This window comes from Nelumbo lutea, chromosome 1 (genome assembly GCF_056320005.1).
Source record: "Nelumbo lutea isolate HS-2025 chromosome 1, American lotus-T2T, whole genome shotgun sequence".
Lineage (NCBI taxonomy): Eukaryota > Viridiplantae > Streptophyta > Magnoliopsida > Proteales > Nelumbonaceae > Nelumbo > Nelumbo lutea.
This window is the reverse complement of record NC_142684.1, coordinates 175,014,474-175,042,347: the sequence shown is the minus strand read 5'-3', so window position 1 is coordinate 175,042,347 and position 27,874 is coordinate 175,014,474. Positions and strand designations below refer to the sequence as shown.

At 37.8% G+C, this 27,874-nt stretch overlaps 1 long non-coding RNA gene and 1 pseudogene across 1 annotated transcript; one reads left to right on the top strand and one right to left on the bottom strand.

Annotated features, from left to right (window-relative positions):
* Positions 1 to 39: 39 nt before the first annotated feature.
* On the bottom strand, positions 40 to 16,891 carry LOC148879347 (putative aspartic proteinase GIP2 pseudogene; annotated as a pseudogene).
* Positions 16,892 to 19,017: 2,126 nt separating this feature from the next.
* Positions 19,018 to 27,326, top strand: LOC148879346 (uncharacterized). The gene is made up of 2 exons (XR_016099590.1): positions 19,018 to 19,260; positions 26,956 to 27,326. It is a non-coding gene; the product is annotated as an uncharacterized LOC148879346 (long non-coding RNA).
* Positions 27,327 to 27,874: the final 548 nt, after the last annotated feature.

Sequence of the window (27,874 nt, the reverse complement as noted above, 5' to 3'; positions counted from 1 at the left end):
TTACTCAACCAGATTATCACTCATTAATTACGAGTCAGTCTATACTTGGCAAAGCCCAAAAGCATTGGATGTTAAGTTGAAATTTGCACAGGTTGTCCGTCTAAAAGATGCGACGAGCTGAATCCAAGTTTGTTAGCTACAATATCGAATCGTAAAAGATTGTTTTCCAACAACTGATGCCCACCGTGTCCTTAATCACATCGGAAACTGAAATAAAATCGTGAGAATGAGTCATATTCATAGGGAAGCGAGGGAAAAATCGTTACAAACTTTAATCCGAATAAAAGAACACAAAGGTAAGTTGTAGAATCACAAAACTTTAATTAATTAAATTAGAATTCATTAAAAATAAAATCCAAACACTGCTGAAAGTGAAAAATGCATAAAAGTAAATAAATAAATAAATAAAAGAAATTAAATAAAAAAAGTTTGTAATCCGATCAGATGTAACAGTTTATGGATCTTTCCTTTGACCATCGAACTTCTCAAGCTAGCCTTCCGTCTTACCTGGCCGAATTCTAGATCTGCAGAAAAGAAACAAAGCAAAAATTTAACTGAATAAAAGTAAATTCGCAGGAAGGAAAAATCAGACTGGAAATTAAAGAACAGAAGTTAAATCTAAAACTAAATTAAAATGGTTGGGATCTCATTCCAGAGGTGGCAATAGTGGCTTTGGCGAACTTTAAGCAAGAACCCCTCTTCTTGCCTGGGCATTCTCCTCTTCCTCTACCATTGAGCTTCTCAATATCAGTCTTCTGTCTTACCTAGGGTAGAATTCAACCCCTTCTCAAGAGCCCTTGGGTCCTTTTTATAAAGAATAATGGACACAACTAAGATTAGAGAGAAAGAGGGGGGGCGGTAGCTGGGTTTTAACAAAGATATGGGCACCCTAAGGTTTCTAATGAAGGGTTAGGATGGTTCTAGGTTGATCCTAAGGCTGAGAAGAGAAGGAGAGGGCACTCAATATTATGTAGGGCTGAGATTTGGGCACCCAGAAATGAAGGATGGAGATTAAGGCGCCTAGGGTTGAAAGGTGGAGATTAAAATGAGTGGGTGGCGCCCTAGAGTGGATGGCTGAGATAGAAAATGGAATAGAGGGCTGAGATCTAGTGACTAGGGGCTGAATGGTGATGATTGGAAGTTAGGTGGCACCCTAGGGTTAAAAAGATAAAAAAGAGAGTGCCTTAAAATGAATGGTGGAGATTATAAGAGATGGAAGGTGGAGATTGAGCAGCTAGGGGCGGCTAGGGTTTGCTAAGGATGAAAAGAGTGAGATAAAAGGCACCCTAGGGTTTGCTAATAAGAGGGGAGCATGCTAATACGATAGAAGGGGCGCCATTTTGGGTTTAGCAGATAGGAGGCGCCCTCCTATTCTCAATTTTTCACAAAAACACCCCCTCTCTCAACTAGACTTCACACCAACTTCCCAAAAATTGCATTTCAGCCATGTAACTTCCCTAGTTTTCCATAGAAGTTGCACAGAGACCCTCAGAGATCACAACATTGAATTTAACTAGAAAAAGGGCACACTTTGACTATTCTAAGACTGAAAGTACCCCTGAAATGATGCCCTTAAGGCACTAAAATACAGAATTATCACACCCCCAACTTAACCATTGCTAGTCCCTTGGCAATGCAGCCTTAAAATTACACTGAGTAAAGAGATCATTCCCATTGCAAGATCATCCCTCACAAAATTAGCCAAGTATCCTGATTCTAGAGTTCTCAAACTTTGTATAGATCGGTATTGGGCTTAAGGGGTAAAACTATCATACTTTGAATATCGTAGAAACTTGGCTTGAAAATCTTATTTACCCTTCCATTTGCATATTGTCTTTATAAGCTTAGATTGATTTTTGAAATTAGGTGGGTATTCTTCTTATCATTTTTTACAATAGATTCTACCCCTGAACATGATATGCACACTTATTTTCATGGTTACTAAGTGTTAGGTAAGTGTTTTTGGCATTCTCTTTTCTGTTTGACGCGAATCTCGACACTTGACTTAGGTGAAGAGACCCGATTACTAAGTCTAGGGTGTCCATTGACCTTTTATTCTCTCTCTCTTTTTTTTTTTGCAACATTGTTTAGGGCCCACTATTTCTAACAATTTGAAGAATATTTGTCTAATTTCTCCATCTTTTTCTTCTTATCTTGGTAGGGGCAAACTTGGGAGTATTTTTCAATTTCTAAACGGTTTCAACAATATTCAAATAATACCAATTTTGACTCCTATCACTAGCTACCAATTTCTACAAAATTCAATATTTTTTTTATCAGTTTCCTCAACTTTTTCTATTTGGAAATCTCTTTTAATGGAAAAAATTTTAAATTTTTTAAGTGAAATTTTAATTCTACATATTTAAAGGCTTAGCTTCTCTTTTTTTTTTTTTTTTCTCTCACTCTTTCCTCACCCCCAACTTAAGTGCAATTGTCCCCAATGGCATGACTAGAATGTTGCAAAGGGACTTGAGCCAAAGGGAACAATCAAGAGGGTTCTCCCAAGGGGTTCAAGGGTGGCTAACTAGTCTCGAATCAAGAAAAGAAAAACTCTAATCCTAAAAACAACTGGAAACTACATTGGGTTGCCTCCTAACCAACGTTAAGTTTAACATCTTCAGCCAAACACATTTATACACATTTTTCATCTAGACTCTCAGGCTCACTTTCTTTTTTCCACAAACATGGTTTAGATTGGGTTAACCAAGGGGTAGGCAGGGCATCTAAAAGATCATCCACTATATCCACCTTGCACTCATCTTCCCCTAGGTTTGGATACTTAGAGGCACTAAAAACATTTAACCAGACTTTCTGCTCCCCAAATGAAATGTCCATTTCTCTCGATTTACAATTGATGTTTGCACTGGCCTTTGCTAGTAACGGCCATCCTAAGACTATTGGGTTATGGTTCAATTCTCCAGTTGGTGTCATGTCTAGGACAACAAAATCTATTGGAAAATAACAGTCCTCTATCCTAACAATAATGTCCTCGATAACACCTTGAGGAGTTTTGACTGATTGATCAACGGGTTGTAGAATTACCGGTGTAGGTTTTAACTCATCGATCCTGAACATTTCATAGATGATGGATGGAAGCAGATTTACATTGTCCCCAAGATCTAATAGGACCCTATCATAGGTGATTCCAGAGATGATACAGCTTATGAGAGGAGCACTCGGGTCTTTCATTTTTCAAGGAAGTTGGTTTAGGAGGCCCGCACTAACATCTGCCGAGAGCATCATTTTCTATGGGGCCAATCGTGGCTCATTTGAATGCACAACTCTTTTAGAAACTTGGCGTAGGCCGAGACATGTTAGATTGCATCGAGGAGAGGGATATTAATATGGACTTATTTGAATAATTCCCTGATCTCCTCATTGCACATTTCTTTCTTCTTTTGCAACAACTTGTCTGTGAGTGCGGTTGGAAAGGGGATTGCAAGTTGGTTCACTACAGGCTCTTTTTCTAAAGTTTCATTTCCTTCTTCTCCCCCCCCCCCCAACCTAAGGTTTTACTGTTCCTTTTCTTCTTCTTCAACTTTCTTTTTCTCATACGGGTCCTCTAAAATCCTCCAACTCCTTAAAGTTGTAACAACTTTGGCATTTTCGAATTGAGGGTTTTTAAGAGGTGGTTGAATTTGTTGTGGAGGAAGACCTGGTAGCTGATTCCTAGGGTTCACAACCAGTTAACTTAGTAGTTGCCCTACTTTTCTCCTCGCCTTGGCTTTGGCTAGCTGTCCTATTTGGCTCTCTAATCTATCAACGGACTGCTGCTAATTTAGGATTAGCTGTTGAAGTTGCATTAATTGATCATCTACTATATAGGTTTGAGGAGGTTGCGATAGGCCTGATAAGATTGAACCGGTTGATTCCTAGGGTACATCTGCTGGAATTGGTTTTGCACTTGTGGCCTCTGAAATTGCTGGGCCATGGAGTTAGATGGATGGTACTGTTGTTGGAACTGTGTATAGGTTTGACATAGTTGAGCCAGTTGAGTCCTAGGGTAATTATTGTACTCCCAGTGAGTCTGGACTTCAGACCATTGAGAGTGCACATATGGCAGGGGTGTTTCTTGGGCTTGGGCTGCATAAGTGAAGTTGGGCTGATTTTCCCACCTAGGATTATATGGGCAAAAGAATGAATTAGCATTGGGTTGGAAAAATCTGTTGTCCGCATGTACTTGGTCTAGAATGACTGGTTGACATGGACCCACTACAGGGCACTAGCTAACATGATGGGCCGAGCTTGCACAGATGGAACATGTTGGGTAGAATGACAAGGTTGGGTGTGGGCTACTTTGTTGACGAAATGCAAGGACTTGATCAAGTCTTTGGGCCATCCCATTAATCTTGTCCAGTTGTTGAGACACATGGTTCCAATCTACCCATGGCTCAGTTGGAAGTAGTTTCTCATTCCACAAACTCCAGCCATTGAATTCATTTTATTTTATTTTGACCCCATTTTTCTTCTTTTTTTTTAAGTTTGAAATTTAAATTTTGAATTTTAATTTCAAATTTAAACCCGCTTAGGCTTAGTCATTTATCCTTTTTCCTTAGACACCAATTGTCAGTTATGAAAAGTAATCACAATTTTCCTTAAAATTCAGCACACTTTTGAACCAAATGTGAGGCTCCCTAAAGGATCTTGCTATCCAAATTTTAAATTAGGGTTTAGGGTGAACCACATGTGAAGGATGGTGATTTTTGGGCCAAGGAAGTGTGACGAAATCCCCACCTTATCTTATTTAAGTTGCCTTGCCCTTAAATGGATTAATGGAAAGAAACAAAATAAACAAAGCAAATGCAACTAATTACAATGCATGAATAATTATTTCTAATATGCAATTCAGCAATATAACATAAAATAATAAAACAAACTAATTAAGCAAAAGGCACAATTAAAATAATAAAAGAAAAACCTAACACATTCACAACTAACAAAATAATTTCAGCACTTAAATAATCCTAAATGATGCATGCTCTAGCATATCAAACCCTAAATGTTGGAATGCAAATTCAAAACTTTTTAATATATCAACTAAAATTCTTTATTATTTTTAATTTTACTTTTTTATTATTTTAAATTCGTGATTTGAAATGTAAACTCAAATTCAAATTCAAATTCAGATTCAAATTAAAATTTAAATCTAAATTCAAATTCAAAAATTCAAACAATTTCCTATTTAACAAATAATTATTCAATAAAATAACTAAAAAAAGGAAGTTAAGTAAAGCAACAAATAATTATTGGAATCAGAAAATAAAAAATTAATTGTGCTAAAAAGAATTAACAACTACCAAAAATAAATTCTAACAAGAGAGAAAAAAATAGCTACTCAAAAGGTGAAATCAAAAAAAAAATAAAAAAATGATTATGCGGCTATAAAAAAATAAAATAAACAATTTTTTTTTTGAAAATAAAAAAACAAACATACTAAAACAGAAATTCAAACAAGAAATTAAAATAAAGAAGAAAATAGATCTAGAAACAAAATGAAAGAAAAAAAATACTAAAAAAATAAATCGGATCTAGAAAAAAAATAATTAAAAATTTGAAAATCACTATTCTACCAAAAAAAGAGTTCAAAAATAAAAATAAAAAAATGAAAAATAAAATGGGATGACTACACCTGAAATGCAATCCAATTAAACTACTCTTCTCTTCTCTCTCGTAGTCCCGTAATGCTATGGTACCCCACCTTTCGCTATTTCGTCCTTCAAAATCAAAGAGAATTAAGAATTAAAATGAGATAACGAATCGAGTAATAAAACAAAAATAAAAAAATAATGAAATAGATACGGATAAAGCAAAAAAAAAAATTCTCCGTTGCTTCCCCGGCAACAGCACCAAAAACTTGGTGTCTCTGGAAGCGTGTCGTTAACCACTTTGGAACACCAGTTTCAATATTTATAAATTTCTTCGTTTCTCATAACAATTACAAACACAGTAAATGGTGAGAATTGGTCGTATCCACAGGGAAGCGAGGGAAAAATCGTTACAAAATTTAATTTGGATAAAAGAGCACAAATGGAAGTTGTAAAATCACAAAACTTTAATTAATTAAATTGGAATTCATTAAAAGTAAAATCCGAACACTGCTGAAAGTGAGAAGTGCATAACAATAAATAAATAACAGAAATAAATAAATAAAAGAAATTAAATAAAGAAAGTCAATAATCCAATCAGAGGTAGTAGTCTCTAGATCTCTCCTCTGACCCTTGAACTTCTCGAGCTAGGCCTTCCGTTTTACCTGGCCGAATTCCAGATCTGCAGAAAAGATACAAAGAAAAAATTTAACTGAATAAAAGTAAATTTGCAAGAAGGAAAAATCAGATTGGAAATTAAAGAACAAAAGTTAAATCTAAAACTGAATTAAAATGGTTGGGATCCGATTCCAGAGGTGGCAATAGTTGCTTTGGCGAACTTCAAGCAAGAACCCCTCCTCTTGCTTGGGCGTTCTACTCTTCCTCTACCCTTGAACTTTTCAAGATTAGCCTTCCATCTTACTTGGGGGTAGAATCCAACCCCTTCTCAGGAGCCCTTGGGTCCTTTTAATAGAGAATGTTGGATAGAACTAGGATTAGAGAGAAAGAAGGGCACAACAGTTGGGTTTTAGCAAAAATATGGGCACACTAAGTTTTCTAATGATGGGTTAGGATGGTTCTGGGTTGATCCTAAGGCTGGGAAGAGAAGGAAAGGGTGCCCAATATTATATAGGGCTGAGATTTGGGCGCCCAGAAATGGAGGGTGGAGATTAAGGCGCCTAGGGTTGAAAGGTGGAGACTAAAAGGAGTGGGTGGTGCCCTAGAGAGGATGGCTGAGATAGAAAATGAAATGGAGGGCTAAGATCTAATGACTAGGGGCTGAATGGTGAGGATTAGAAGTTAGGTAGCGCGCTAGGGTTAGAAAGCTAAAAGGAGAGTGCCCTAAAATGAATGGTGGATATTAGAAGAGATGGAAAGTGGAGATTGAGCAGCTAGGGGTGGCTAGGGTTTGCTAAGGATGACAAGAATGAGCTAGAAGGCGCCCTAGGATTTGCTAATGAGAGGGGAGCATGCTAATGCAGTAGGAGGGGCGCCATTCTGGGTTTAACAGATAGAAGGCGCCCTCCTATTCTCAGTTTTTCACAAAAACACCCCCTCTCTCAGCTAGACTTCACACTAGCTTCCCAAAAACTACATTTCCGCCATGTAACTTCCCTAGTTTTCCACAGAAGTAGCATAGAGACCCTCAGAGGTCACAACATTGAATTTAACTGAGAAAATGACATACTTTAACTATTCTAAGATCGAAAATACCCTTGAAATCATGCCCTTAAGGCATCAAAATACAGAGTTATCACCTACCCAAAATGATCAAAGTTGTTGATGCAGTATAGGAGAAGAGTAATAAGTTTTATATAAGTTGGGAGAACTCCAAGACATGTAAGAAGTTTGGGTGACGATACTAATCCAACCAAGTAATTAATTACCGAGTTAGCTCCAGCATGGACCTTCTATCTTAGTTCGAAGTTACAATGTTAATGCAAGGGTAGAACTTCTATTCTACTTCGAATTTACCAAGTTAGCACCAACACAGAATTTTCATCTTAGATTGAACTTACCAAGTTAGCACCTGCACGGAATTTCTGTCTTACTTCGAAATTACCAAGCTAATGTTAGTGCAAGACTTTTATTCTGGTTCAAAATTACCAAGTTAGCATTAGATAATGATTTCCAAATTTTTGTTCAATTAGGACTTTCTTTTTTAAGAGTTTTAGTATGATTCTATTATAGAGTGTTTTCATAGATTAGGAAACTTTCTTATAAGAGCCATAAGGATGTAAGCCTATATAAAAAGTAGCTTGGGGAAGGGTAAGATAGTTTTTTGATATTGAATATTTTCTCTTAATTATTTAGTGAAAAAAATTTCTTCCTGATAATTCGACTTCTAATCTTTTGTTTGAAGCTTTTCTCATTATTGTTTGCTTCTTAATTCTTTAGAGACAGTGGAAAGTAGATCTCAAGGTTGAGATCCCAAAATTCAAGGGAGGCATGACTCTAGAAGAATTCATGGATTGACTCTTTGTGGTAGAAGAAATTCTTGAATTCAAGGAAGTTCCAAAAAATAAGATTGCGTCCTTAATAACCACTTGGTTTAGAGGACGAGCAATAGCATGGTGGCATTAATTGAAGGTTATGCAATAGAAGAGAGTAAGGAAAAGATTAAGACATGGGAGAAACTCAAGGCAAAGATGAGCTTAGAATTTCTACCCCATAATTATATCCGTTTACTTAATCAAGAATTGCAAAATCTAAATCAAGGAACTGATATAGTAGATGAATATACAAAAAAGTTAGCTAAAATTGAAGACCAATTGGTGGCTAGGTATACAGGTGGGTTGACACCAAACAATCGGGATATATTAGACCTATTTGACTACTATAATGTTTCTATGGCACACCAACACGCTTTAATGTGGCTAGACCACCCCTACGTAGTAATCCCAACCCACCTCTAAATCATTCGTAGTCCCATAGGTTGAACCAAAACCAAGGATGTGGACCTAGAGGTGTAAAGTGGGTCGTGCTAGGCTAGCACAACAGACCCGTAGACGGCCCACGGAAAGGGAGGGTCATATCATGCTAGCCTGTGGGCTGTCATGGGCCGTGCCACCCTCCCCAATGAAAATTTTGGGGGTCAGCCCAATACAGCCCATAGCCCAAGCCCGTGCCACGTCGTGCCATGCTATGGGCCTAGCTGCAAGTCAGGCTGTGGGTTTGGGCCGTGCGGGCCGTACCATGCTAGCCCACAGGCCATCACGGGCTGTGTTGCCCTCCCTGGTGAAAATTTTGGGGGTCGGCCAGGCACGGCCCATAGCCCAAGCTCGTGCGAGCCCATGCTGGGCTAGACTGATTTTTTTTACTCTTTTTTGTTTTTTTTTTTGAAATTTTTTATTTCTTTTCTAAGTAAAAGTGTAAAACTAAAATATTTAACTTTCTTTTAAACTTTGGGTACTATTTGAAAAATTAAGATATGAGAAATCTAACAAATAAATGAAAAAAAATACTTAACCAAATAAGAATGATGGAATAACAAATTGGAAGAAAAATAAGAATTTTATTTCATTTAAATTTGAATGATAGAAATTACAAATACAATGATTGGATACTTGGATGAATGAAATATGAAAATGGAATAAATTAATAAATATAAAAAAATACAATTTAGTTACAAAGTGAAAATACAAAATTACATTAAAAAAAATAGAAAATAAATTGAATAAAATTAAAACAAAATTTACAATAATTTGAAAAAACAAAATATTCTATACAACTAGTCAACTTCATGATCATGAATCACGACTTTCATCATCTGGTTCAGGTGAAATATCTGTTGCAGTATCATGCCCTCCTTTGTCTTTTAATCTATCTTCTACATCTAGCCAATCCTTAAAGCAGATGCACGTCTCTATACTTTCATCGTTCATGTAGCTTCTCTTATCGTCCAACACCTTGGTACCTGCACTAAAACAAGACTCCGATGGAACTGTAAACAATAGAGGGATTAGTAGATCACATGAATAAAAATTAAGTTCAATAAATGAACTTGTTGTAGAAGTAGCAAATTTTTGCCTTCTACTTATTAAATAAAAAAGTTTTTCTCTTCTACTACTGGGCTCAAGATCAGAAGTAGAAGATGTTGTACAAGTTATAGGATTACTTCTTACTGCTTCAGATTCATATAAACTATACATTTCAAATAATAAATTATTAATATTTTTTTTATTTCCAATTTCAGTATTAATATTTTCACAATATGTTTCAAGTAAAATATCTAAACCATATTTCCTAACCCTAGGATCTAATATTGTAGCTAAACAATAAAGGGGAGAAATGTTCTCCCAATATTTTTTAAACTTATTTTCCATTATTTCAACAATACATTTAAATTGTGGATTATTTCTATATTTTGCAAAACAATCACTAATCATCATTAATTGATAAGGTAAATTACAACTAATTGGATAATAAATACCTAATAATTCATTAGTTGCATCATAAAAAATGTTTTAAAAAATCTCTTATACAAATTGTCATTTCCCAGTCTTCCTCAAATATAATATCATTAGGCATTTTTGCATTATAAAAATCAGTAATAATTTGTTTATGAGAAATACAACTTTCTAACATAGCAGAAGATGTTGTACAAGTTATAGGATTACTTCCTACTGCTTCAGATTCATATAAACTATACATTTCAAATAATAAATTATTAATATCTTTTTTTATATTTCCAATTTCAATATTAATATTTTCACAATATGTTTCAAGTAAAATATCTAAACCATCTTTCCTAACCCTATGATCTAATATTGTAGCTAAACAATAAAGGGGAGAAATGTTCTCCCAATATTTTTTAAACTTATTTTCCATTATTTCAACAATACATTTAAATTGTGGATTATTTCTATATTTTGCAAAGCAATCACTAATCATCATTAATTGATAAGGTAAATTACAACTAATTGGATAATAAATACCTAATAATTCATTAGTTGCATCATAAAAAATGTTTTAAAAAATCTCTTATACAAATTGTCATTTCCCAGTCTTCCTCAAATATAATATCATTAGGCATTTTTGCATTATAAAAATCAGTAATAATTTATTTATGAGAAATACAACTTTCTAACATAGCATAGGTAGAATTCCATCTATGTTTTATATCTAATATAAAATGTTTATATTTTAAACCATAATTTTGACATAAATATTTAAATTCTTGTTTTCTTGCCCCTAAACTTTTAATATATATATATAATACAATTTCTAATTTTAGAAATATGAGTGGAAATAATACTCAAAGCATCTTGAATACATAAATTTAAGATGTGACATGCACATCTGATATGAAATAATTTACCATTTAAACATGATTTTAATTGAGATTTTAAAATATTTATTGCAGAATCATTATTGTTGGCATTACCAAAACTAATAGAAAATAATTCATTTTCAATTCCATAAGCATGTAAAGTATTTAAAATGCTTACAACAATAGTTGGGCTAGTATGTGGCCATTCAATCCTAGTAAAACTTAAATTTCTTTTATTTAAAAGCCAATTTTCATCAATAAAATGGTCGGTAACACAAATATAACTTATGTTAAATTTAGATGTCCAAACATCAAAAGTAATTGCAATTTTAGAATTAAGATTTGATAACAAATAAATTAAATTTTGTTTATATGAATAAAAAATTTTTAAAACATCTGATCTAATAGTGTTCCTAAAAACTTTTTTATATTGTGGATTTATAGAATTAAACAACCATTTTTCAAGCTTAGTATCTTCAGCTAACAAAAATTGTTGTTCTACATGTACAATGTATTTTTCTAATTCTTGTCTCTTTTTTTCTTGTGAGTATTTAAATATACCAACCCCCCCCCCCCAATTTTTGTTTGTGTTATTTCTCTCCCTTCTTCTTCTTCTTCTTCCTTCTTATGTGTGAGCAAATGTCTATTCAAATGGTCAGTACCACCCTTGCTATAATAGCTAAAGTTTTTTCTACATTTTTTGCAAACTACTATTTTTCCCTCTCTCCTCAATATCCTCTACTTTAAATATTTTCCAAACCGGGCTACTCAATTTAGAGGCCCTCTTTTTCTTTCCCCTAGTATCAGTATCAAGGGTGAAAGTTCCACTTCCATCAATATCAATAGCATCAGTGCTAACACTATCATGATGCGATTGAATATCGTCAACAGTGAACATGTTGGGGAATTGGTTTTGGGAAAAGACGAACATTTTTTAATTATAAAAAATAAAAATTAAATTAATTGGACTTACCCGAATTGTCGGTTCAGAATCCCAACTTGATTTCAACGGTTAAAGCTTTTCAATGTCCAAGCCTCCCAAATTGCCAACTTGAGATACTTGAACTGGTTTGAGATGCCTTTTTCTTGTTGAAACTTCAATAAAGTTGAGAATTGGAGAATCAAACAATCAACCAATCAAAGTTCACTTAGATTGCAGAGAATGTATGAGAGAGAGAAAGAAAAGAGATTGAGAGAATTGTTGGATTGGTGTGATGAGAATGGTGGAAGGATAGGGCTATTTATAGGAATTGAAAAATAATTCAATTGCCCAAAATACCCTAAAAACTAACTATTTTTTAGTTGTTAGAAGGGGTATTTTGGTCATTGTAAAGTTATTTATAACTTTACCTAAAAAGCTTGCTCTAAACTAGTTGTTATATAGTTGTTGGGGGGCATTTTGGTCATTTTCCCCTCCATAAGCAAAACACATAAATACCCCCTTTATAGCTGTTAGGGGGTATTTATGTAAAAAACCCCCAATGGCTAGTTTTCGGACGGGCTGAGCGTGGCCCGCTACAGGCATTGCAAGCCGTGCTGTGCCGGCCCATTGATAGGTTGTGTTGTGGGTCGTGCCAGCCCATGGACCCCTGACCCAACACAACGCGGGCCATCATGTCGGGCCTGGCACGGCCCATGGGCTATCGTGTTGTGTCAGGCTAGTCCAGTCCAAATTTGTGTTGGGTCGTGCCGAGCCGCGGGTGGCACGTCTCAATTTACACCTCTATGTGGACCTAATCAAACCAGGTGGGTCCACCTGGACTGAAGTATTTTAAGCGTGGTGATGCAAGCCACAAATCTATTGAATGTTCTAGAGGTGATAAAAGAAAATGGGCAATGTATGTAGAAAATGAGAATGAAACTCAATTGGAAGCATTTAACTATTCAACCCCACCTGTGGTTTACTCTTATAATGAAGAAACAACCTTAGAAGGAGAAATGGTGTATAGGGATGTGGGAGAGGCCTTAGTGATGCAGCGATCATTCCTAACTCCTAGGGATGAATCATCAGATTCTCTAAGAAATAGTATCTTCCATGCCACGTATACTATGGGTGGGAAGGTAGCAAGCCTTGTAAATGATAGCGGGAGTTGTGAGAATGTTATAGCGAATAGTCGTCCACAAGCTAAACCTAAAAATTCAACAACATCTTCACCCCTAAAAGCTTGCATGGCTAAAAAGAAAGAATGAGGTTTCAGTCACACAATGGTGTCTAGTGAGCTTTTCTATTGGCAATAATTATAGTGATCGTGCGTGGTGTGGTGTTGTATGCATGGATGCTTGCCATTTGTTACTTGGGCACCCATTGCAATTTGATAGCTATGTAGTCCATAAAAGACTAAAGAAAACCTACTCTTTTGAATTTAAAGGGAAAAAGCCGACCTTGATGTGTTTCCTGAGGACTTACTGGTAGGAGTATCACCATTAAGAGATATCCAATATTGCATAAATTTAATTTTGGGTGCTAGTCTCCCCAACAAGGCCCATTATAGAATGAGTCCCACTGAACATGAGAAGCTACAAAGGCAAGTAGTAAGCTGATTGGTAAGGGGTTCATATGAGACAGCATGAGCCCATGTGCGGTTCCCACTTTATTAGTGCCAAAAAAAGGATGGCACTTGGAGGATGTGCGTTGACAGTCGGGTAGTTAATAAGATAATCATCAAATACCAATTTCTAATTCCACTCTTGGATGACATGTTGGATCAACTTTTTAGGGCCAAGGTGTTCACTAAACACATTCATGAGGGTCATGAACCAGGTTCTCAAGCTTTTTATTGTTCAATGTGTTTGTGGTGTACTTTGATGATATTCTCATATAAAACACTGATATGAACTCTCATGCATCTTCGAGATATACTTATGACTTTGAGCAGGGAGCACCATTATGCAACTATGAAGAAGTGTATCATAGCCACAGATCGAGTCTTATTCCTTGGTTATGCCATCTCAAGAAAAGGAGTTTCTGTAGACACAGAGAAGTTTCGTGCCATTGTTGAGTGGCCCATCCCCAAAACACTTACTGAAGCATGAAGTTTTCATGGTTTTACAAGATTTTACTGGCAATTCATTAGCAAATTCAACACTGTAATGGCACCTTATACAAATTGTATCAAGGCCAATACCAATTTTGTGTTCACCACTGAAGCAGAAAGGGCCTTCATTGAGATTAAGGCACGATTGACAACTACACCCATACTAGCCCTTTCCAACTTCGAGCAACCCTTTAAGGTTGATTGTGATGCCTCTAAGGTTGGAAACAGTGTTGTTCTCAACCAAGGTGGCCAGCCCATAGCCTACTATAGCAAGAAATTGAATGGATCATGCCTTAACTACTCAACTTATGATAAGGAATTCTATGCAGCGGTGCAAGCACTCCAGTTTTGGCAACATTATATCATCTATAAATAGTTCATCCTATATTCAGATAATGATGCACTTAAGCATATTGGGGGCCAACATAAGTTGAATGCAAGGCATGCTAAATGAGCAACATACCTCCAAGAATATTCATTTTTATGAAACATAACTTGGATGTGCACAATCAAGTTACGGATGCACTCAGCCGAAGGAGAGCCATGTTATCCAAAAAATTGAGCATAAGTACTAGGGTTTGATACTTTCTATGAATTATTTTTCACTGGCCCTCATTTTGCTGGTATCATGGAGGGTATGCAAGTAGGTAGTAGGACAAACTTTGTGGTATATGATGGCTTCCTATTCAAGGGGACCCACCTATGTATACCTGATTGCTCATGGCAGCTGAAAATTATCAAAGAGCTTCACAATAAAGGACATTTTGGGTGAGACAATACAATTTTTCTCGTCTCAATAAGTTACTTTTGGTCCAAGATGATGAGAGACATCACAAGTTTTGTGGAGCGTTGTTATATATGCCAAATTTCTAAGGGAACGGTAACCAATGCTGGATTATTCATGTCCCTCCCAGTTCCTAAAGGACCTTGGGTAGATATATCTATGGATTTCATTCTTGGGTTGCAACGTACCCAGCGACAGGTCGATTCTACAATGGTGGTTGTAGACCATTTTTCAAAAATGACTCACTTCATTACATGTAGGAAGACAATGGATGCTTCACTTATTGTTGGTTTATTCCTCAAGGAGATTGTCAAACTCCTTGGCTTACCATCTTCGATTATTTCATATAGAGACTCTAAGTTCATATCACACTTTTAGAGAAGTCTTTGGAGGCTAATGGGTACCTCATTACAATTCAGTAGTTCATATCATCCTCAAACAGATGACCAAACAAAAATAGTCAATAGGAGTTTGGGGAATCTTTTGAGAACCCTTGGAGCTAGCTATGAACAACAATGGAATATCTTATTAGCACAAGCTGAGTTTGCCTTCAATAGGTCTAGAAACAGGAGTACCGAATACAATCCATTTGAAGTAGTATATGGGGCCAATCCTCGTAGCGTCCTTGATCTTGCTACTAGTACTTAGCTAGGCCAAATTCATGACAAGACTGATAATATGGTACAAAAGCTTAAGAACCTCTAGGAAGAAGTCTACAACAATGAGGTAGCCAATGCTAAGTACAAACAACATGTTGATGGAAAAAGGAGGAAAGTAGTATTTGATGCGGGAGACTATGTTTGGGCCATTTTAATAGAGGACCACCTATTAGTTGGGCAATGTGGAAAGTTGGCACTAATGAAGGTTGGACCATGCGAGATAATTGACGTCATCAGTGAGAATGCTTACAGACTAAAGCTACGCATCCATATATGCACCCACGATGTCTTTAATGTCAAACACTTGATACCATATGTTGGCGATCAGTCGGATGATGATTTGAATTCGATGACAAATTCTCTAAAACCCGGGGAGGATGATGTAGTATAGGAGAAGGTCAATAAGTTCTATGCAAGTTGGGACCACTTCAAGACACATAAGAAGCTTGGATGATGTTACTAATCCACTGAGTAATCAATTACCAAGTTAGCACTAGAATGGACCTTCTATCTTGGTTCAAAGTTACCAATTAGCGCCAGCGCATAACTTCTATTCTAATTCGAATTTATCAAGTTAGTGCCTACATGGAATTTCTATCTTAGTTCTAAATTACCAAATTAGTGTTAGTGTAGGACTTTTATTCTGGTTCAAAATTACCAAGTTAGTATTAGTTCATGATTTCTGAATTTTTGTTCAATTAGGACATTCTCTTTGAAGAGTTTTAGTTAGATTCTATTATGGAGTGCTTTCATAGATTAGGAAACTTTCTTGTAGGAGCCATAAGGGTATAAACCTATATGAAGAGTAGCTAGGGGAAGGCTAAGACAATTTTTTGATATTGAATTTTCTCTTAATTATTCAGTGAATAATTCTTCTTCCTGATAATTCAACTTCTTCTCTTTCCTTTGAAGCTTTTCTCAATGTGGTTTATCTTCGCACTGCACCAATTGTGGGACTCGAACCTCCATTTAAGAATCCTAAACACAATACATCAACATTCACTCGCACCATCGAGTTGGCTCCAAAAATTCTCCAGTACACGACCGGTGTTTGCAACACCAAATCGATATTTGGGTAATTGGACCAACTCGAGTATGACTAATGTTCCTTGAGCTAAAGCATGCCCTAAAAGGAGATATAGATGCCACTTTAGTGAATCCCATAGAGGCCATTGGCTTTTATGAAAGCACTGGTCAGAGCATTGTAGATGGAGGTCTCTAGAGTAGTATAGGGCACAACTATGTTGATCTTTGTTTTGCCTACGCCTTTTTTGTAGCAAGGTTGAGTTGAACGAGATGAGCATTCTGTTGATTTTAATCAACTTCATGCCAATGAAGTACTCAACTGAATGCTCACGCGGTGCATAAGCGGTTGCTGTGCTTATAGTGTTGATGGTGAGCGGGGTGTGGATGAGTGACATGGAGACATCAACATTAGGATGCAAGACATAGGGACCGTCTTCAAAGAATATCACACCAAGAGATCTCGTTGATGATGACAAACACATGGCAAATTTTCGATCAAAGCTCAAGGCTGTTGCAAGTAGAGACGACATCCCAATCCAAGTCTTGCCATTCCCTTAACACATGTAGCCAGGCATCTCAAGAGAAACTTGGGCAAACATGAGAAAAGGAAATCAGGGATGCGAATAATAGGTCCAGTTTTTGACCTAGCTGTGGATCGGAGCTTGATCACATCTTGGGTGAGTTCTTCGATTGTGGCCAAGAGAATGATAGGGCTGTCTGGTATGACAATACAAGTGTTGTTGTTGCAACTTGGCCTAGGCGATGAGTAGCAATCCCCACACTCGCTTACCCATCTCCCAACTACTTTGCATTGAGCTGAGTCACAAGAGGCTACGCGGTAGGAGGATGAGTTGTAACGGGAATCACAGTCCACCAAAAGGAACTTGCCACTGAGGTGGAGGTCAAGCTTCACAGCCACAAGTGGAGTCCTTTGGCGAATGTGGGTTGGGTACTGGCGGGTGCAGGCATCTTTGGTGATGGGAAGGATGAGTGTGTGTGGTCGGGAAGACTTGTTTGCTTCTGAGTTGCAGACAACAAGGATAAAAGCGATAGTGAAAACAAGCAACCGGAGAGAATCAACCATTGAAAAAAGGAAAACACAGAGAGTGAGAGAGAGAGAGGGGAATTAGAACCAGATGCATGATATTGGTTCTGTTGGAATTTATGTGTGCATGGTACCATTTTTATAGTTGTTGTCCTTTCAATTTTGAGCTCATGCCAATATGATGCATATTAGATATTACAATACACGTGTCGTAGACGGTTGGGGATAGCTGGACATTGACTGTTTAGCTGGGGATTGACCAAAGCGTGTTAGGCTGCAGAATTCTGAATTCCACTGCAACCCTTCATAATTCAAAATGACAAATACCATACCTTAAAACACCAATACCCGCCATTGACATCAATTCTGAGTTGACACCTACTCCAACTATACGGTGGGGTTAAGAATTCTTAGGGTGTATTGAATAGTCATTCTCTCTACTTTTTTTCTATTGGAGGAAAATGCTACCATCAATGGTGGATGATAAAGCCACGGTTTTCATGTTGTTATAAATAAAAAGCTTAAGATTCAGTCAGATACTTGGGAGATGTGGTTGCTTTCATTCATTCTTCAACATTTTCTTTCCTCTTTGGTTTGAATTTTGAATACAATACAAGTAGTAGCGCATAGAGTAGCTAGTGCATTACCAAATAATTCAATCGGTTAAAAGGTTAGGTTCATGAACAACTATTTAAGTAGTAAGTTTGTTTTCTGGATACCTGTCTCATAAAATACCTACAACCTACTTTGAAATGATACAAAAGAAATTTAAGGGCTCATTTGGTTCATGGGAATAGTGGTATGGAAATTGATGATGTGCAATTTGGCAGCTCCCTGTTGGAAGGTGACTCGGATGTCGAGCTGGATAATTCTTTGCTAAAGATGAATTAGACATCGAGCTGGCTAGTTCGTTGGAATGACCTGCAAAGAGACATTATTAGAGTGCCCGGGTTGCTTTATCGGGGTGGGCACTCTAATGGTTAAGTCAGCGAACTGGAAATTTTTCAGAGAGAGCTAGAGAGCTACGAGAGGTAGATCGCCAGGTCAATGGAGGTAGGTCGCCAACTAGGTCTCCAGTAGGTTGACAGTTGGGTTTCCATCATTTTGGTTAAGGTAAGTCATCGCCTACGTGGTACTAAGGTGTCATGCGACAATTTTGGGATCGCCATATGGTGCACTGTCACTAGAGTGCCAAATCTGCCCTCATCAGAAATATTAGAATTGAGAATAAACCATTTGGATTCCAATAATTTAGTTGATCAAAATTGGAATCTTATTCCCATTCCTCATAGGGAATGGTATTCCCTCTCCCTCTCTTTGGAACGAAATCTAATTTTAGCTAATTTCAATTAATTTCAATTTCATTTCAATTCTTATCTAAACTAAATAGAATATAGGAATAGACTATTCTCATCTACTTATATACTTAAAGAATTTGGGGGGTGTACGGTGACCCTCTAAATTCTCAACACGTGTACCATTTTGAGCACCCTGTGCTCGACACGTATACCATTTTGAGGACCCTGTGTTTGACACGTGTACCCCTGGCTTAGTTCGGTTTAGTTCCCTGTATTCCAATGGATCAAAAGGGCTGAATCTCTCTCCCAATTTGACTAACCTCGCATGTAACAGAGGATAATCTCTCTCACAAAGGAGAGAGTTCTCGCAAAGGAGAGAGTCTGACTCTCTCCTAGTTTGATAGTCACAAGCAGGGCCGGCCAAATCTCTCTCCAGACTAATATCACATGTAACAGGATAATCTCTCTCGCAAAGGAACCCCTTCCTTTCTTCCGAGCCCTAGCTGTAACCAGTGAGAAACCCTTCTGCAACTGACGTTTAATGGCATGAAGTCAGGTAGAAGCTTCTTCTATTTGCAACCTAGCTTCTTCTTATTTATTTTTTTTTGTTTGCTTTTGAATGGTTCCAAAGTAGGTCGAAGGCAACACATAGACCTTCTAGAAATAGAACAGGAAATTATTATATATCAAGAACCAGAAAGTTATCCCAACCCTCCATGACTCCACCCCACCACCGCCGAAAAAAAGAAGGAAGCAAACAGAAAATAAAGGATTTAAATTATTATCTCTTTCTTCTTCATTGTAGGTTCTGCTATCCTCACAAAATTGGATAACCTTACTTGAACAATTTTGGCTTTAGAACCAGCGTTGACAATAAGTTCATCTTGAAGACCTGCATTTTTAAGTAGGTTTTCAATTTCATCATCGATTCTTTTCGATCATTTTTTTTTTCCGTAAAAATTCTACCATAGCCTCATCTGCATAAACTTTATTCCTATATCAAGTAGGGTTTTAGTTTTTTCGGTGGTTCCCCTTCCATCCCCAAGTTGGAATTTACTATTGTAGTATTTTAGTAAGTTTACTTATGTCTGGTTTTAAGATCCAAGTGTAAATTGGGATATTTCTGGTGGCAATCATGATTGGTAATTATTCTCTATTTCTCTTGAATAGATCAGGTTCTACTGTGTGAATTTGTCTCCATTATTAAGGATCATTTGTCCTTTTGTTTAGTGCTTCTTTTTTCTTTTAGGTTTTGTAAAAGCCCTTTAGTTTTGGTTAGATTTTAGATATATGTCAAATAGTGATAAGGCACATATCTTAAGGTTTTATTTGATTCAGTCTTTCATGTCTTCTCTTCTCATCCAATTTTTTTTATCATTATGCTTTCCATTTTTTCTTTGTAAATAATGTGAATCTACTAACAGTAAAAAGGGAATATAAATTCGTTTTAGGATAAGATATTTGAATTTCTAACAACAAAACAAAGGGAAATTGTTACCACAAACTCAGTTAGCCTTTGTTGCAAATATTACTTGTAGAGAGATAATTCAGTATCATCAAAACATTTTTTTTCACATAAGGAGTAGATAATTCAGTATCATCAAAACATTTTTTTTTCACATAAGGAGTAGATAATTCAGTATCATCAAAACATTTTTTTGTTTTATGGGTTCCTAGTGTCATTGTATGTAAATTTCATTTGAATTTTTAATCGCTAAAGACTAATTTTTATGAGTGATCTCTTCTACAACTTGGAATTTTTTTGGAATTCTCTACAAGTGATTTGACTTAAGTTAGCGAATCAGAGATTTTAACATAGCCAAATGTGAAAGAGCTGGAGAGCTGCGAGAACTAAATTGTGCATCCCCCCTAGAGTTGGAGGTAAGGCTTTTATATAGGCATTGTTTGGCGTGAGTATCACGCAACACATCCGGGATCTCTGGGAGGATGTGCCTAACTGCTCCGAAGTCCTCGGAGGTAGTCATGCACGTAGGCCAATCTTTGTGCCTTACTCCCAAAACATTTGGTGTGAGAGCTGACTTTCGAGAGACCCAGGAGTGATAGGATGCATGTAGAAATCGACGGTGAGCACGTCTCATAGATTGCTAGGTCGGCGCTAGAGGCAGGTCACCAAGTCGGCAGTGGAGGCAGGTTGCCAGGTCGGCAACAAGGGCAGGTCGCCAGGTCGGCACCAGGGGCAGGTCGCCAAGTCGGCGCTAGGGGTAGGTCGCCAGGTCGGCAATAGAGGTAGGTTGCTAGGTCAGGGTAAAGACAGGTTGCTAGGTCGGCGCTAGGGGCAGGTCGCCAGGTCGGCGCTAGAGGTAGGTTGCCAGGTCAGGGTAAAGACAGGTTGCTAGGTCGGGGTAAAGACGAGCCACGATCTAGGAATCTAAATCATCACTTAGGTGGTGTCTAGGTGTCATCTAGTTGTTCTGAGATGCCATGTGTCACAATGTCATTGGAGGGCCAAATCCGCCCTCATCAATTGCCCCCCACTCTCGAGCTGAAAGTAACTCTGCAAAGGGAGTAGATTGCTACTTTTGGCTTGGAATGACTGATTCGATAAGCTCGTAAGCATCAATCCAATTTGCTTCTCAGGTCGGAAGAGTCCAAGTGTTTGCAGCCTTATGCAGGACCTTGCCATCTTTATTTTCAGGGCATGAGAGTGAATTCATCTGCTCAATGAGAGGTGGAGTAGGTACCCCTAGGACATCTACCTTATTAGGGATGTGACCATCAAGAGGTTCTGCAATCCGGCTAAGTACCTCAAGAGTGAAACTCATCATGCCGTCCTCAAGAGGGGGTTCTGTGTGATTGCTTTATCAGGTCACTCCACCTAGGTAGACTTCGATGCAGCATCCTTCGAGTTGGTTCTAGCCAGTGAGTTTGATGCAGAGCCTGCAACCGAGGTGGAGGTCGATTGTGAAGAAATCGGCCAAGTTTGGATCCATCATGGTGCTGAGAGCGAACTAGTCTTTCATTTGTTTTCTTTCTCATTCTGAATGTGAATTGCTTTTTATTTCGCCCATGCAAAAGAGGCGACTGGGTCATATGTGGTGCCAAGGTCTTTTATCAGCTTGGCACCTTAGTCCTTAGGCTCTAGGAGCGACTTGTGGTCCACTCTCATTATCCTTGATTTTGTCCATGCCGAAGATGCTACTTGGTCTCATGTGGTGCCGAGGTCTTTTATCAACTTGGCACCTTAGCCCTTAGGATCTGAGAGTGACTCGCGGTCCACTCTCCTTATCCTTGATTAGCCAATGTGCGACCTGACCTTTCCGCCTAAGTGGGTAGTCATTCTGTAGTAACTTCTGATATGGCTGCTTCTACGTCATCCCGTGGGATTATCTTCTTGGGTGAGTGCTTGCAAGAATACATCATACATGTTCTGCCCCCTGGCGAGGGCATAATGTTGTTGTCGTTGTGAGTCGACAGTTCAGGGCCATGGCTGCACTGCGTCCACCTCGTTAGTGACGTCGGTCAACCACTCCTACAAGAAGCCACTGGGAGCTCGACCTACAGGGGGAGCACTACTGACTTTCGATCACCAGCTCACATGGGAGCCTTGGGAGGCTTGACCTGCAAGGGCGTCCATGCAGTCCGTTGGCCGCCAACTCCTGCGGAAACCATGAAGAGCTCATCTTGTAGAGGATACCTCGCGAAGAGGACTGATGAGGCTTACCCGAGCTGAAATAAAGTCGGCAGAGCTGCTTAGTCTGTTGGCCATCAACTTCCTACGGGAACCATGATTGGCTCAACCTATGAGGACAGCCTTACTCTAAGGTGCCTGTCGACAAACTACAAGTTGTTAAAGTTATTCTGCTATTACTTATTCTGCATCGACATGAATACGTAGACCTGCTCCCATGCTCACATCTGGAAATTCATGCTTCATCTCATGGAACTGCCGCGCTTTGATCCCGACGGGAACTGCTGATGGCTACCATGGGGAGAGGGGCATTCACATGTGGTAGCGGGGTATTTATTTGGGGCACTGGGGATGCTAAGTTTGGCTTGAACTTGTCTGATTGTCACAAGGGAATTCTCCAGGTTCATCATAGGTGTTTTTGCCCCCCAGTAATCAGTATTCGTTCTGGGTGTTGATGCTACTCAAAGGTGCCTTTGAGTTCATAAAAGTGGAAATTAGAAAGTGAGAACTTTAGTTTCTAAAAGGTGAGATCTTAGCTTTCTGGAAGAAGAGGACTTAGTCTTTTAGAATGTGAGAACTTAGCTTCTTATGCGTTTCCAACAGACGATGCCAATTGATGTAGCCCGATCTGACTACTCCCTATTGGAGGATAATTTGGCTTCCAATCGAGCAGTGAACTAGGTGGATCTGCAAGATAGCGAATCAGAGAACCCAGGGTGGCTAACCCAGCGAGGTCGCTCCGATGCTTAAGTCAGTGTACTGTGGCGCGAGCTAAAAGCTTTGAGAGCTAGAGAGTAGAAAAATCACGTGCATACATCTTGTGTCATTGCAGTTGGTGCCTTTATACAGGCATTGTTTGGTGTGGGCCTCACGCATCGCATCCGAGATTTTTGGGAGATCGTGCCTAATCAGTCCGAGATCCTCGAAGGCAACTTCCATGCACATTGACCATCCTCCGGAACATTCAATACGTGGGCCAACTTCCAAGAATCGTGGGAGTGTCGGGATATGCATGCCGAATTTGTTGGCGAGCACATCTCGCAGGTCGTCACCTAGACCTTAGTCAGGCTAGCACGCCTTCGAGGGAGGTCGCTCCTTGTGTCAAGGTCACTTTAGCCAGTGACGAGGTGCTTCTAGCCGAACTAAGTTGTGGTCGATGTCGCTAGGTTAGCATAAAGACAGGTTGCCAGGTCAGGGTAAAGACAGGTCACTAAGTCGGGGTAAAGATGAGCCACGATCTAGGACTCCAAATCATCACTTAGGTGGTGCCTAGGTGTCTTCTGCCTATTCTGAGATGCCATGTGTCACTACAAACTCACTTAGGTGGTGTCTAGGTGTCATTGGAGGGCCAAATCCGCCCTCATCAATTTGTGTCCAATTGACACCTCACAAAATTGTTACTACAAACTCAGTTAGCCTCTGTTGCAAATATCACTTGTAGAGAGTAAGTCTTCCACATAAGGAGTAGATAATTCAGTATCAAAACATTTTTTGTTTTATGGGTTCCTTGTGTCATCCATTGTATGTAAATTTCATTTGAATTTTTAACCCCGAAAGACTAATTTTTATCAGTGATCTTTTCTCCAACTTGGAATTCTTTTGGAATTCATATTTTAGCAAAACCTCGACCCAATTAAGCCTGTAGACATTGTGGAGAAGGGGAATAGCCTTAAACTAAGAGCTGCCTTCTCTCTACTTAGAGTTGCTCCAAGTTCATCTTGATATATAGTAAGGGGATGGTAGGAATTCATTTATGGTAAAGCAACTCTTCAACTATTGTATGCCTCATATCTTATATTGACTACACACACAAGAGTTGAATGATCCCTTCCATTAGTTTGACTATTTGAGTAGACAGAGAGTTTAAGTAGACTATTTGTATTAAGGGTAAGTGGACTGCAATCCACCTCAGAAATCTGAATTACAGCCCCTTCCTACTCTACTAATAGCCCTCCTTATAAATCGTATCCTGCCCGTGAATTTAGTTTATGGTTTTAAAAACCGACTCTGAGACTAAACCAGTCAGGGGTCTGGTTACCGGGTCGAACGGTTTGACCGTTCCATGAATTTTTAATCTCATTAGAAATTAAATCCAATGGGTTTGATTGGTCAATTACATCAGAAATTACACCTGCACACTTGTTTTACAAAACAACCTTTCTCTTACTAAAATCAGTTTTAAACTTGTCCCACATTGGAAAATTACAAATTTTGTTTTGAGTTTTTTAATAGGAGCTGATTTACACTCCTTAGAAATAGTAGAGTATGGAGGCTTGCAACCACGCAACGCGCGTGTGTGCGCATGCGGCGCAATGAGGCACACTTTGTTCGCACTTGGTGCGATGCTGACCATTGATGTGATAAACGGCCACGATTGGATCGGGTGTAATCAAGAGGCACAATTCAAAGTTAATAGTCATTAACTGTTAACTACCTTTTAAACAGTCACAATATTTGAAATTGTGACTGTCAAACATTGTGACTGTTCACGGTGTCTTTATCTGAACCAACACATTCATTTTCTTCCTAACTCTTCATAAACTATTTAAGGAGCATGAATCAGGCATTTCACACACAATATTTTCGAAAATCACTTTCTCTCTCTCTCTCTCTCTCTCTCTCTCTCTAAATCCTATTTGCTGCAGACTCACAGAAGGTTTCTTCGGAGACTCTTCAACTTTGTTAGTTGTAGATTCTCGCCCAAGGCTCTATTGTTTCCTGGGAACAAATTTGCTTGTAACCCAACAGCAAACTTAGTGAAACATTGTGGGGGCAAATAATGTTCTAAAGATAGTGTCTTCAGACGCGCCTCAAAGCTTCTTCTCCAAGTTTCAGTGACCCCATTTCCCAACATGCCTCATATCTTATATTGACTACACACACAAGAGTTGAATGATCCCTACCATTAGTTTGACTATTTGAGTAGACAAAGAATTTAAGTAGACTATTTGTATTAAGGGATAAGTGGACTACAATCCACATCAGAAATCTGAATTACAACCCCTTCCCACTCTACTAATAGCCCTCCCCTGTAAATCGCATCCTGCCTGTGAATTTAGTCCATGGTTTTCAAAACCAACCCGGAGACCGAACCGATTAGGGGTCCGTTATCGGGTCGAACAGTCTGACCATTCGAACCAAACGGTCAACCTGTTCTGATAAAAAAATAAAAATAATTAAAAAAATAAAAAACAGTCAAAACCATTCGAACGATTCAAACAATTAACCACCTGAGTCAGCAGTTTACTGACCAAAATCAATGATTTTTTAAGAAATTCCAGTTTTGGGGAAAACCGAAACCAATCACCTAATCAGCTCCTGGTTTTTTCGATCTGACCATCTGATCTGATCCGATTTTAAAAACCATGATTCAGTTTACTCTTAGAATTCAATCCACCCCTAAAAATCTTAGCTCCAGCTTTGGGGTGGACTGAACTATAAAAACCCCTTGTATTAATTAATATCATACGTTTTTTTCTTGTTATTCGGTGTCTGAAAACTGCTTCGAGTTGCGTGCATTCTAGCTAACAGCTTTTTCCATGCTTTCTAAGCAAAACACAATGAACTTAATTAATTATTAGCTATTAGAATTGATTTCGGGTAGCGGTGAATTATAAAAGAAATTGCCATCTACATGATCTCTTTTTTTAAACTAATCTGTAGCACGGCCTTAGAATCAAGATCACCTTTGTCACTTCTATACCCTTCTTAAATCTTTAATTTAATTTTGCTAACCTTCATCACCCAATAAAACTAACATGCTTTCTCTGGGATCGATGTTTTAGAAGTAGAAACTATGCGAACACTTTGAGACAATGGAATCTATCCGTACATCAGGAATATCTTTCATGCTTAAATATTAAATTTATAAGGGAATATTTCTAATGTGTGGTGTGGATAGATTTCATGTTGTTATGGTATTTGTATGGTGTTTGCTTGTACGAGATTTGGGCTGGGCTCTCTTTTAGGCTTTATTTGGTTTGTTAAAGAATAAGGGAAAAAGAGATTTTACAAAAATCTCTTGAAAACTTTCCGATCAAAACTTTATATTTCTTATTTTCCATCAAATCAAACGCAGCCAGCATATATTTATCCAAAACGTGCTTTATGTCCATAATTTATAATTATATTTATTAGAATAAAACACTTTCTTTTAGGAATTATTCCTTTTTAATCCGCATCACTGTTGACATTTTTGGGACAGCCCATGTGATCAATTCAAATTTCAAAGCAACAATTCTATGCTCCAAGGTGGGCCTTGCATGAGAGGAAGAGGAAAGCACACCCCTCTGGTCCTCTTTTTAATTATAATGTTTAATCTATTCTTAACTTTTTATTTTTTAACTTTCTTCTTTCTTACCATTCCAATACTTCTTTTTTAAGGCAAAAGCTAACTTTAATTAAAGAGAATAACAAGAGTTTAAGTCCATCCAATTTGGGTCGTATCCCAACATCAAAAGAAGTTCGAGGTTTTAATCTCCTCGTCGATCAATTTCCTTGATTCGTCCGACAATCCATTGCTCACTCATTGACTTAAGTATTAGAGGGTTCTCGTCTAAGGACACACCTTGATTGAAACTCTTTATCTCTTGCCTCTTGCAGGTGACTTTGGAAGTGGTTTGGCTTGCCTAATCAGACTTCGGATCTCCTGCCCACTCTATCTCTTGCAGGTGACTTTGGAAATGGTTCAGCTTGTTTATTCAAAGCTCAGATTTCTTATTCACGAGAATTCTGTTCACGTCTACCCACAACACATTACCCCCCCTCCCCCCGTGAATTGGGAACATTTCCCCCTGCATAATACTATGCAGAGGATGAGATGTTCTCCATGTGTGACTGCAATAAACGTAGACAGAGTTTGTGTGGGCAGAAGATGTTCCCAACTCCTTTATATCCTTTTATTGTTGTTTGATTTTGGACTATAACAGTAGGTAAGAATGAAATGAATGATTTTTATGAATTTATTTAGGTAATGAATGATTGAATGTTTATTTTGTTATTTCAATTTTATTTATTTTTTAATTTTCAGGTTAATCACACCAATGTGTTAATTTGGGCCATACATTTCATTTAGTAAAAAATTTAAATAAGTTAATCATGTGTAATAAATACATCATGCATGTTTGTATTTGAAAATTTGATATGATTAATTAATTATATGTTGCGTTTGTATTAATTTAGATTATGCAAGGTTTTGTAAATTATATATTTATTGGCATGTTTTATTTATGCCCTGATAAAAGACATGATTTTAAAATGACAAAATAACCCTTATGTGTATCCCCTTATTTTATTGACCTTGTCCAAATTTTTTAAACTATTTTATGATTTAGCTAATTGACTAAGTGTATATTTACTGTTTGAAAATTGATTAACACTATCCCTACTGTTTCTGACAATTGACTAAGTTTACCCTTACTGTGGGTTATATATAATATTATGTGACTGATATATTGATGAAAATTCTAAAAACACCCTTCCCATCTCCATTCCTAAAAATACCCTCTCTAGCTGAAACAAA